We start from the raw sequence: 12035 nt of genomic DNA, 5'->3' as shown, positions 1-12035 counted from the left end.
GGGAACATCTGGTGGGTCAATGAAATTCTGCCATGACTCTTTTCTGACTAGAATTGGGAATTACCGACGTCTAATTGTTAACTAAGGACCATCCATGGAAGAAATTAATGTATTGCTTCAAATGATGTATTAGTGCTTGCTTTTCCTTTATTTCTAATAAGTGTATTCACATGTGCTCACTAGAAATAGCCTTGTAACCTTGGTTACTTTCTATTTGTTTTGAATATGGTCATACAATTTCACTGGCTTGTATGTAATCAACCACTCATTGTGGGCTGGTTTCCATTATTTGTTCTATTACTAAGACTTTTGTAGGTCTGATCGAGGTAGAAAAAATTATCTCAGTTTTTCATTCTAAAAATACTAATTCGTCAAGTTCTTAAGGCTGGGTATTTCTTTGCATTGTTTTCAGGATTCTTGGAAATGATTGAAATGTCTTTCAGTATTGTGACAAACCACACAGCAGTCTTCATCTGGCTCCCGTCTTTCAATGGGATAAACATGTAGAACAAATTATACATCAACTTCTTGCTATTGATCAATACATTTGTGACTGTAGGCATGCAGGTAATAGAAAATTGAAAACTTTTAAGATTATATATTCCAAAACTTTAAATTTCATTTAGTGTACATTTCACAAACCTCACTGTAAAAATCTACAATTTTCATATGTACTGTCTCCTTTATGAGCTGCGAGATATTTGTGAGACCAAGGAAATAGTTTATAAACCTAAAACTCAGAATCTCTATAACATTTACCCAAATCAGTGTAAATTAATAAGATTTTCAGCACTTGACAGAATGTTCAAACATCCTGAGGGAAAAGTAGATTGAATTGTTGCATTTAGTACTGGGTATTCAGGTCATCTGTGGCACCTGTAAGAGACTTCTTAGTCCTGAATGGACAGAGGTTATATGACTCAGAGGATTAGCTTGCACAGTGGGAAGCTGTAGAACTCATCTAATATTTATCAAGATGTATACTGTAATGAAAACAGCACAGAATCTTTACACCACACAGACAGCCTCAGCTGGGATTAGAAAGGAAAGACAAAGAATTGTAATGAAAGCGAGGCCTTTATCCTGTGAGGTTCGGCCCTCTTCCTCAGCCTTCTCTACGATTTGTTTATTTTTCTGGCAGTGATCACATTTCCACTGAAGTGGGTTTGTTTTCAATACATCATGAAATACTCCAATCATCTGGTTTTTGTTTACTTGCTTACTAGTTCTCTTTGAAACAGGCTATCCCTACCCCAAAGACTGTATTTTTCTTTGCATTTAAACTCAGTCCACACATCTACATTTTAATCAGGTTATACTAATACTAAATATTAACTCTGGGTCAGAAACTTATGACCACTCCTTCTCCAGCTTGTGAATCAATAAACATGAACTGTGAGTTTACACCATATCACCACAGTTCAAAAGCCTGGTAAAGGAAGCTTCTGAACCATGGATATTCTATTCTCCAATATTTTTCGTTGTATGTGTTTGCTGAAAACAGATTTCACCCGAATAAAGTAGCTTAAGATACTTTTAATCCTGTAGTATTGTCTAGAAATCTCTCAAGGCATTTTGCATGGCAATCAATCCACTGTGAGCTTCTAACTCCTTTACCACAGAGGACAAGTCTTCTTCCAAGTTTCCAGCCAGGATGTTCGCAATAGGCCTCACCTTTTAGCAGCTGTTAAATGTTGTAGTAGCTGCAATAGCATATGTTGGGACTTCTCCAGTTGTCTTTAACATAGTGGTAGATCCCTTCTTCCTAAAAGACAATGAAAGAGAAAGGCTGACACAATATCTATAAGAACTTTTTAATCTCTGGTGTAGTATAGATTTTTCTAGTTCCAGATAAAAATCCACTGGTTTCCAACTGTGTTTTCACCTCTTAATACGGACCAGATTGTAATGAAATAGTTTTTTAATTATGCCTTCATCTCAGTTTCAGATTTGATTCTCTTCCTTCATCCATCTCAACAAACATTTAATTTGCTGTTTTGCTTCAGGTACTCATTCCTGCAAACATGACATTTCCATCCCTTTGGTCTTTCTAAATATCAGCAATGTTCTGAAATGACTCACTTCAACAAGGAAGGGCACTTTTTTATTGGATGTTTTATTTATTTACATTTCAAATGTTAACCCCTTTCCTGGTTTCCCTTTTGGAATGTCCCTATCCCATCCCCCATCCCCCTGCTTCCTTGAGGGTACTCCCTCACCCACCCACCCACATCCAACTCACCACACTGATGTTCCCCTATACAGGAGCATCAAGGTTTCACAGGACCGAGGGTCTCTCCTACCACTGATGTCAGATAAGACCATCCTCTACTACATATGCGGTTGGAGCCATGGGTCCCTCCATGTGTACTCTTTGGTTGGAGGTTTAGTCCCTGGGAGCTTGGGGAGGTCTGATTGGTTGATACTGTTGTTCTTCCTATAGGGTTACAAACATTAAAGCACATGGAAAAATTTATTTTTAAGTAAAGAAGAAATTACCCTGAAAGGATTTTTAAACATAACCACTGCATGCAGAAATGCACCTTGAGTACCTTTCCCTGACAAATCACAAGATGAATCATGAGTAGACAATTTTCATCTGCTTGTTAAATTCAAAAGCAGAAGATGAGAAATTGGTAGAGCATTCTAAAAAGGGTGTCATACTGAGTGATATTCTGCCACAGAGACTCTAAAATTAAAGTATGATGATGGAGATTCAGTTAGCTATTTTTTCATCACTTGACCAAGACCATGTTTAAGGAAAAAGCTTCTTTTGTCTTACAGTTTGAAAGATACAAATACCATGGTTTGTTAGGTAAATACCACAATAATTGTCACTAAAAAGAAACTCTTAGCTTACAGCAGTTCCACATTCCAGCCTCAGCCTCAGGTTGGTTGGGGGTACTCAGAAGGGAGAATGTGGGAGCAGTGAAAGAAATAACTCAAAGTCAGTAATGAGTTGCAAGCTAACAGCTCTATTTATCTACTAGAGAAGGCTATCTAGATAGCTCTCTGCTCAAGACAGCTTTTAGCTCAAGTTAAGTCTCTAAATAGTTCTTGGGTTTTCTGACCAAAATCAGAAAACCCTCTAGAGAAAAATTTAAAAGAACAGTGTTAGCTCTCTAAGTAGAAAAATTCTAAAAGAGCTATATTAGATCTCTAACTAGCTTTCTGGTTCTCCAATCTAACTCAGAAAATAAAAATCTGCTAGAAATCTAGGTCCTCATGCTTACCTGGCAATCAGTTTATCTACTGAGCTATCTCCTCATCCTAATGTGTAAATTACAATTCAATTAACACAGTAAAATGTAGTTATTTTTTAAACTTTTAAAGATTTGTTTAGTTTTATGTATATTAATAGTGTTTTGCCTAAGAGTATGTATATGCACCAGATTCAAGCAGTGCTTGGTGAGCCTAGAAGAAAGTGCTGGATCCCTGGAAATCATTACTGAAGGTTGTCAGTCATCAAGTAAAGTTGGGAAACAAATTCAGGACCTCTGGAGGAGTAGGACAAGCTCTTAGCTGCTAAACCATCTCTTTACCACCAACAATAAGATTCTTTTTAAATAGACCAAAGTAGACCCTTAGTTTGCTAATGAGCACATGTTCCTGTTTTCAGCTTTCTAACAATACTATTTAATCTATTTCCATGTTCATTATTAGTCCCAAATTTAGACCCTGATGAAAGAAAGCTATTGTTGGCCTTGGTTCGGAAGGTCTAGCCAGACTGTTGGCTTGGTATTTTTTATTTTCCTTTTTGTTCGAGAGGGTAGGGTAAGGGACAAACTTTAGGTTACAGGAACAAAACACTTTGGATCGAACTGTAGGGGAAAAATTTCAGCCTTTGGATAACTAGTTTTTGTGTCAAGAAAAGCAAATCAAGAAACACTCTATAAGGAAGTCACTGACTTTCTGTGCTGGAATCCATCTACTTCTCTGTACTACTTACCCTGCAGGGACTGTTCAGAAGCATTGGAATCAATCACATAAGACCCAGGTTAGCGAGCCCAAAGAATTCTAATACTAAAGAGAAACAGTCATACTGTGGGCCTGAAGAGACAGCTCAGTGGTAAAAGGCACTTGTTGCTCTTTCAGAGGCCAAGGTTCAGTTCCCAGAATCCACACAGGTGGGTTATAACCATCTTTAATTCCATGATCCCATCTTCTGATCTCCATGGGTACCAAGTGTGCACATAGCACATATACAAAGATGTAGACAAAACATTCCTACCATAATATTAACCCTTAAAAAACAAATTAAAAGAAATTATGTGGAATTTTTTTGTATGTAGTTGGAATGGTGGGTTAGAGAGGTGGTTTAGAGATTAAGAGCACTGACTGCCCTTCCAGAGGTCCTGACTTCAATGTCCAGCACCCGCATGGTGGCTCACAAACATCTATAAGGAGAACTGGTGCCCTCTTTTAACCAGCAGGCATGCATGCATGCATGCAGAAAACTGTATACATAATAAATGAATAAATCTTTAAAATAACATTGGAATGTGGGGGGTGGAGAGAGAGCTCGGTGGTTAAAAGCACTGGCTGCTCTTCCAGAGTGCCTGAGTTTAATTTCCAGCACATACACGCACGTACACACGCACACACACACACACACACACACACACACACACACACACACACACATACACACATACATAGCAGCTCCTGACTGTATCTCCAGTTCTAGGGGATTCAATACACTTACATCAATGCACATAAAAAAACTTAAATAAATCATTTGAAAAGTTGCAAAAAAGAAAAAATTCTTAGATATTTCTTACCAAAGTCAGAAACCCTGCCAAGAAAAATTCTAAAAAAGAACTCTAATAGTTTTCTAGACATCTTGTCTCTTGCAGACCAAAGCCCTGTCTTTTATTTAAACATCAATTCAGTCATTTACCCTATGTTCATTTTTGATTATTCTATGAATCAGCATGTTATGTCCTTAGCTCCTTGATTCTTAGACAAAGACACCAGGTACATTTTCTTTTTTTTTTCTTAAAGTGTTCGTATATTTATTAATAAGATTATACATTTTTTAGGTAAATGACTTTCTGAAGAATGTAAGATTTATTAATCCTATAGGAGACCCAGTGAATATCAATCAAGGAAGAAATTTAGATGCAATGTATGACATTCTCAACATTTTGAATTTTCCACAAGGTTTTGTACTAATGGTGAAAGTAGGACAGTTATCTCCTTATTTAGCACATGATCGACAACTGTTCTTATCTGAAGACATGATAGAGTGGACCACAGGAAGTAGACAGGTAGGTTGCATCAAATTTTAATTTTAGTCAAACTTCTAAGCAGCACTTTTTGGCTGTAATTATTTCCTTTTTTTGTTTTTGAGAAGGATTATATATTTTCTTGAATTAATTTACATATTCATGATATTATTTTATTATTATTTTATACATTTATTATTTAATGTATATACATGTTTATACATTGGTAATATTTTATTTAAAGTATACCTAAAATAAGTTCATTTATATGTCAATTTTTTTATCTTTATTAACTTGAGTATTTCTTATTTACATTTCTATTGTTATTCCCTTTCCTGGTTTCCGGGCCAATATCCCCCTAGCCCCTCCCCCTCCCCTTCTATATTGGTGTTCTCCTCCCGATCCTCCCCCCATAACCACCCTCTTCCCAACAATCACGTTCACTGGGGGTTCAGTCTTGGCAGGACCAACATTTTCTTTTAACATAGCAAATTAATTCAGAGATCTGTCTCAGTTTGTAAGCACAAACAATAATCTAGCTGGGTGGGATCTTGTCTTACGATCACCACTCCCTAAATCTCTTTATCTTTTTCCTGATAATCTGGCTCATTAGTTAGTTTAGCTGCCTCTGTTCTTTTAGGTCCATGAAACCCCTCATTCAATTCGTATCGCACTCTTATATTTTGCATAGTTGAGCAATCCTGTTAAGGACTGTTATTACATTGATTTATGCATACTTAATATCATGCTTTTAGAGTTCTTTCCTACATCCTATGGGCTGTCCTGAAGGTCTTAATATCATAGAGACATATTCTTGTTTCTTTGTGCTGTTTCTGATTAGTATGGAGTCATTAACATTGGCAGACAGCAAATCCTCTGAACATAAAGTAAAACATATGCATTATTATACAAACAAGTCTTATGCCTAGCAACCATCAACAGTGGTAGAGGCCCACATTCTGCTGCCTCTGCTTCGAGGGTAGGAACTATGTCACACCATCCCCTCCATGGTCATTCAGGACTCACCTCAGCAAAAACAAAGTAATGATTTTATTTTATGCTAGTATAAACACCTTTTATTTACAGAGTTCAGCTAACTATATAATAAAGCCTAATAAAGTAAGATTTAATAGTTAGCATTTATCAATCACATTATTTGTATGGACAGTCTAATTAGAGGGAAGATCTGAGAGCTTGACTCTTAATTAAAATGGCCTGTTACTTGTGACAATTGCAGTGCATTGCATATTTCCCTATGAAAATTCTAATTGTTTCTATGCTAAATAGGCATTGAAAGAACAAATATTAAAATCATAATGGTAGACAATTATCACAACTTCAACTTGAACTCATTTTCAGTGAATTCAACGGAATGATTATTATTGCTTGGTAACTGCGTTAGTCAATCAAAATACTACATTAGAATTCTAGGCCTATGTCCTTCATTTCAATCAATTGAAATTCAATGTAGGATATTTTGGGGATATTTATATAATGCATTTGATCATATACATTATTTGTACTCATACATTCTTATACATCATATACTCTACCACCACTCCCATTCTCGATAAATTTTATGTTGTCTTTTTTATTATCATTCTTTTAAACACATCAAATACATGTGGAACTTTCTGCATAATCTTAGTTATATGATCCTTCACATGAATATGATGCTACATCTATAAAGTAAACAGACTTTTCCTCTCTTAGCAGCCATTAGTTGCCACTATCTCTTTAGCTAAGGATGGAACATAGCACATACCTCCCCTCGTTCTAGAATTCTGTCCGGCTTAAGTTTGCGTAGGTCTCATACATGGTATCTTACCTGTTGTGAACTCATACATAGGATTTACCTTGCTGTGGCTGGACAACATTGTACCTTTTTAGTTATCCACCATTTTTGACTTTTACAATCTTTTGTTCTTAATTCCCAAAGGTGCAACCACTATGAAAATCAGTTTCTATATCCCTCAAACTAGAAACTGCATGATCTAGCAACACCGTTCTTAGGCACATATGCAAAAGAATCTGTATTCTAATAAAGAGTTAGAGTGTCAACAATTTTTATGGTGACTTGATTAGCAGTGGCCAGGGAAATGAAAAGTGATTAGCTTTCCATTAACAGATGAATAGATAATAAAATGTGGAATATCTACACAATGGGGATATTACTTACCTGTTAAAAAAGCAAAATTCCTGCAAAGGTTGGACCCCTAGTACAGGAGAAAATGAGGGTGGCTGTAAGGGGGATGTATAGGGAGAATACTAGTATGGGGGAGGGGGAGGGGAAGGAATGGGGACTTATGGACAGGAAACAGAGAAGGGGAATAACATTTGAAATGTAAGTAAAGAAATATATTTAATAAAAATTTTAAAAAATGAAATGTAAATAAAGAAATATATTCTATTTAAAAAAAGAAAAAAAGAAAAATTGGGAAATTTGTTGTTGATACAAGTTAAAGTTTGTATATACTTGGTTCAGGGAGTGGCACTATTAGGAGGTTTGACCTTGTTGGAGTAGCTGTGCCACTGTACGCATGGGATTAAGAACCTCATCCTAGCTGCCTGTAAACCAGTCTTCCATTAGCAGTCTTCAGATGAAGATGTAGAACTCTCACCTCTTCCTGACTCATGACTGTTTAGATGCTGCCCTGTTCCAATCTTGATAATGGGCTGAACCTCTGAAATTCTTCATCTCCTCCAGTATCTGGTCCACACCCCCTTTCCTTCCCTCTTTTCCCTCTGAGACTTGATCTCCCTCTACTTACCAAGATTATTTTCTTCTTCCTTCTGAGTAGGGCTGTAGCATCCACACTTTGGAGTGGTATTCTTTCTTCTTGGGATTCATATGGTCTGCGAGTTGTATTGTGTATATTCTGAGCTTCTTTTTGGCTAATACTCAATAATCAGTGAGTACATACCATGTGTGTTCTTTTGTTGACTGGGCTACCACACTCAGGATGCTATTTTTAAGTTCCATCTGTTTGCCTGTGACTTTCATGACATCATTGTTTTTAATAGCTGAGTTACTCCATTGTGTAAAGGTATACATTTTCTATAACCATTCCTCTGATGAAGACTTCCGGGTTGTTTCCAGCTTCTGGCTGCTATATAAATAAGGCTGCTATGAACATAGTGGAGCATGTATCCTTGTTTTATGTTGGAACCTCTTTTGGGTATATGTCCAGGAGTGATATATCTGGGTCCTAAGCTAGTACTATGTCCAGTTTTCTGAGGAATCACCAGATGTATTTCCAGAGTGCTTGAACCACCAACAATGGAGGAGTGTTCTTTCTCCACATCCTTACCAGCATCTGCTGTCACCTGAGCTTTTGATCTTAGTCATTCTGACTGGTGTGAGGTGGAATCTCAGGATTGTTTTGATTTGCATTTCCCTGATGACTAAGGGTTTTGAACATTTCTTTCTTTAGGTGCTTTACGTCCATTTGATATTTCTCAGTTGAGAATTTTCTGTTTAGCTCTGTACCCCATTTTTAATAGGGTTATTTGATTCCCTGGAATCTTTTTTTTTTTTTAGTTCTTGTATATTTTGGATGTTATCCCTCTACCTGATGTAGGATTGGTAAAAATCTATTCCCAATCTGTCAGTTTCTGTTTTGTCCTATTGACAGTGTCCTTTGCCTTAAAGAAGCTTTTCAATCTTATGAGGTCCCTTTTGTCAACTGTTGATCATAAGCCGTTGGCATTCTATTCAGAAAAATTTCTCCTGTGCCAATGTGTTCAAGGTTCTTTCTCACTTTCTCTTCTGTTAGATTCATCATACGTGGTTTTATGTGGAGGTCCTTTATCTACTTTGACTTGAGCTCTGTACAAGGAGATAAGAATGGACCAATTTGCATTCTTCTATATACAAACCTCTCACTGAACCCGCACCATTTTTCGAAAATGCTGTCTTTTTTTTTCCACTGTATGACATTGTCTCTTTTGTCAAAGATAAGTGACCAAAGGTGTGTAGGTTTGCTGCGCCCAACCTCGACCAGCAAGGAAGACACGACCACAGGAGATCTTCTTCAAGCAGTTTTACTCAGGAACCTTGATACAATCTTCTGACCTCTATTTCTTCTGACTCTCTCTCCTCTGACTCTCTCTCTTCTGACTATCTCTCTCTCTCTCTCTCTCTCTCTCTCTCTCTCTCTCTTCCAACTCTCTTTCTCCTCTGACTCTCTCTCTCTTCTGACTCTCTCTCTCTCTCTTCCAACTCTCTCTTTCTCCTCTGACTCTCTCTCTCTCTTCTGACTCTCTCTCTCTCTCTCTCTCTCTCTCTCTCTCTCTCTCTCTCTCCCTCTCTCTCTCTTTCTCTCTTCCAGTCTCTCTTTCTCCTCCCAGGGAACGCCCTGCCCCACACTTAAATAGCTAGCACTGGCCAGTCCTAGCAAGCCACGTGGGTCATATAGATAGGCTGTCACTATGCGGAAGCTAGTGGGCCAGGCAGACATAGCCAAATAAGGACTTGTTTACTGCAAGGAGCGCTCACCTTTGGGAGGGTGGAAGGCGGAAACCAGCGCTATCTTTGAGGGGTGGCACGTCGCAGCTCTCTACATAGGTTCATTTCTGGATCTTCAGTTTGTTTCCATTGATCTATGTGCCTGTCTCTGTACCAATATCATGTAGTTTTTTTTTTTTTTTCTTTTTTTGATCACTGTTGCTCTTGAAGTCAGGGAAGGTGATTTTCCCAGAAATTATTTTATTGTTGAACTTTTTTTGCTATTCTGAGTACTTTATTATTCCAGATAAATTTCAGAATTTTTATTCCTATCTCTGTATCTCTGTGAAGAATTTTGGAATTTTTGATAGGAAGTGCATTGGATTTATAGATTGCTTTTGGTGAGATAGCCATTTTTACTATGCTTATCCTGCTGATTCATGACTATGGGAGGTCTTCCTGCCTTGTAAGGTCTTCTTTGATTTCTTTCTTCAGAGACTTGATGTTCTTGTCATACAGATTTTTCACTTGCCTGGTTAGTGTCACACCAAGACTATCATATCATCTGCAAATAGTGTTAATAAGTTATTGAAAACAGGAGGTTTCTAGGTTTGTTTTTTAACTTTAAGATTAAATGCAACTTTTGATTTGTTACTGCTGTTGTTTGCATTTTTCATGTCTTTGCATATCTTACTATTGGATAAATGTAATTAATATTGCTACTTATTCAAATCTCATAGCTTAGTCTTATTTACATATAATATAAATATAATTATATTTTATATTAATATATTTAGTTTTTATTTCATATTTATATTTAGTTTTCATGAAAATGCATATTATAAAATGAAGAAAAAACATTTGGAACCTTGAAGCTGTTCTGTACTTAAAATTGCTGTGAAATAAATACTAAACTTTAAATAACTATGATATCTGGTACATTTCACAAACAAACTGTTTTGGACTCTACAGTGAACACTTAAGACTTTGTAGTTGATTTACTTTAGCTCGAGTAACTCATGTACATCATAAATACAGGATTCTTTTAACATTCTATGAGCCTTGTGTTTATTTGAACAACTTAGGAAAATAATGCTAGTTTAATGTTTACTGAACATTTTATTTTAAGTCTATCCTCCTATGGCAACAATGATAATAATAACAATGGGTCAGTAGTATAGGTCACTGTAGAGAGGTCTTGGTGTCACAAGCTAAGGTACTGGTAGAAGGAAAAATTGAATTGCGATTTTAGAGTTTATTGCTTGACTGCCCAGAATCAATGTGCACACATAGTCAAAAAAATTTTAAATGATTTTAAAATACATTGGCTTAAATAATACAAATTGCATTATTTCTCCACAAAGAGAGAACTCTGAATCCAAATCTATAGGGTAGTGCAAGGAGAGGCAAGGCATGCTTTTTGCCTTGTTTTACTAAATTCTTAGATGTTCAGTCTTGAGCAAGTCCAGATATGGCTTTTCATGGATCACAGAAGTGGTGGACTAAAATATAAATGAAGATAATTTGAAAATAGAATATAAGAATGGAAGTAGTAAAAAAGGAAAGAAAATCCGTGGGGTTGGGGATTTAGCTCAGTGGTAGAGCGCTTGCCTAGGAAGCACAAGGCCCTGGGTTCGATCCCCAGCTCCAAAAAAAAAGAACCAAAAAAAAAAAAAAAAAAAAAAAAGAAAATCCGGATATATTCATAAAACTTGTCCATGAGTGAGTAGGGTTAATAAAGATTAACAGTGGAAAAGCATGTGTGTGTGTGTGTGTGTGTGTGTGTGTGTGTGTTAATAATGTAAAGGAATACTTGGAAAATGTTAAAAGAAGTAATTAAAATTATGAAATAAAACCATTAACAATAAGGTAAATTGTGATCAAATCTGTCTATTTCTCATATCATTTTATCATGTGTCTCTACCTATAACTTCTGAAGGGGCAGTGTTGAAGTCTCTTTGTGGGTGTTTCCACATCTTTCTTTCTCTGCTCTTTTTTTGATGTGATTACATTAACATTAACAACGACAGATTCTATTGTGCAAATATGATCTTTTGGTAGACCTTTCAAGGGGATAATTTTTAATTCCAATTGTGGAATAGTTTTGCCTAATTCAGTAACGAGCTGCCACACTCCGAGCTATAGGTTACTCTTTCAATTAACACGTGTTCTGTACTACTGACATTTATCTCAAAGCGGGAATGAAAAAATAGTCTGTGAATGTTAGTCTGAGAGTGGTTTGCTCACATATGCCTATTTTGTGTTCACTAAGCATACTCAACATGTGTTCCTACCACAGAAGGACACCCTCTTTCCTTGAACAGAGTCATATCCTCAAGCATTCAGATTGTAATCATGGC

At 36.5% G+C, this 12035-nt stretch overlaps 2 non-coding genes across 2 annotated transcripts; one reads left to right on the top strand and one right to left on the bottom strand.

Annotated features, from left to right (window-relative positions):
* Nucleotides 1–3057: 3057 nt before the first annotated feature.
* On the bottom strand, nt 3058–3120 carry LOC120103244 (U7 small nuclear RNA). Its single transcript, XR_005505329.1, has one exon. It is a non-coding gene; the product is annotated as a U7 small nuclear RNA (small nuclear RNA).
* Nucleotides 3121–11254: 8134 nt separating this feature from the next.
* On the top strand, nt 11255–11327 carry Trnap-agg53 (transfer RNA proline (anticodon AGG) 53). The gene has a single exon. It is a non-coding gene; the product is annotated as a tRNA-Pro (tRNA).
* The last annotated feature ends 708 nt before the right edge of the window (nt 11328–12035 follow it).

The sequence above is a fragment of the Rattus norvegicus genome, chromosome 5 (genome assembly GCF_036323735.1).
Source record: "Rattus norvegicus strain BN/NHsdMcwi chromosome 5, GRCr8, whole genome shotgun sequence".
In the NCBI taxonomy this organism is placed as follows: Eukaryota; Metazoa; Chordata; class Mammalia; order Rodentia; family Muridae; genus Rattus; species Rattus norvegicus.
Note: the sequence above shows the minus strand (reverse complement) of the source record. Positions and strands in the feature narration are given on the sequence as shown.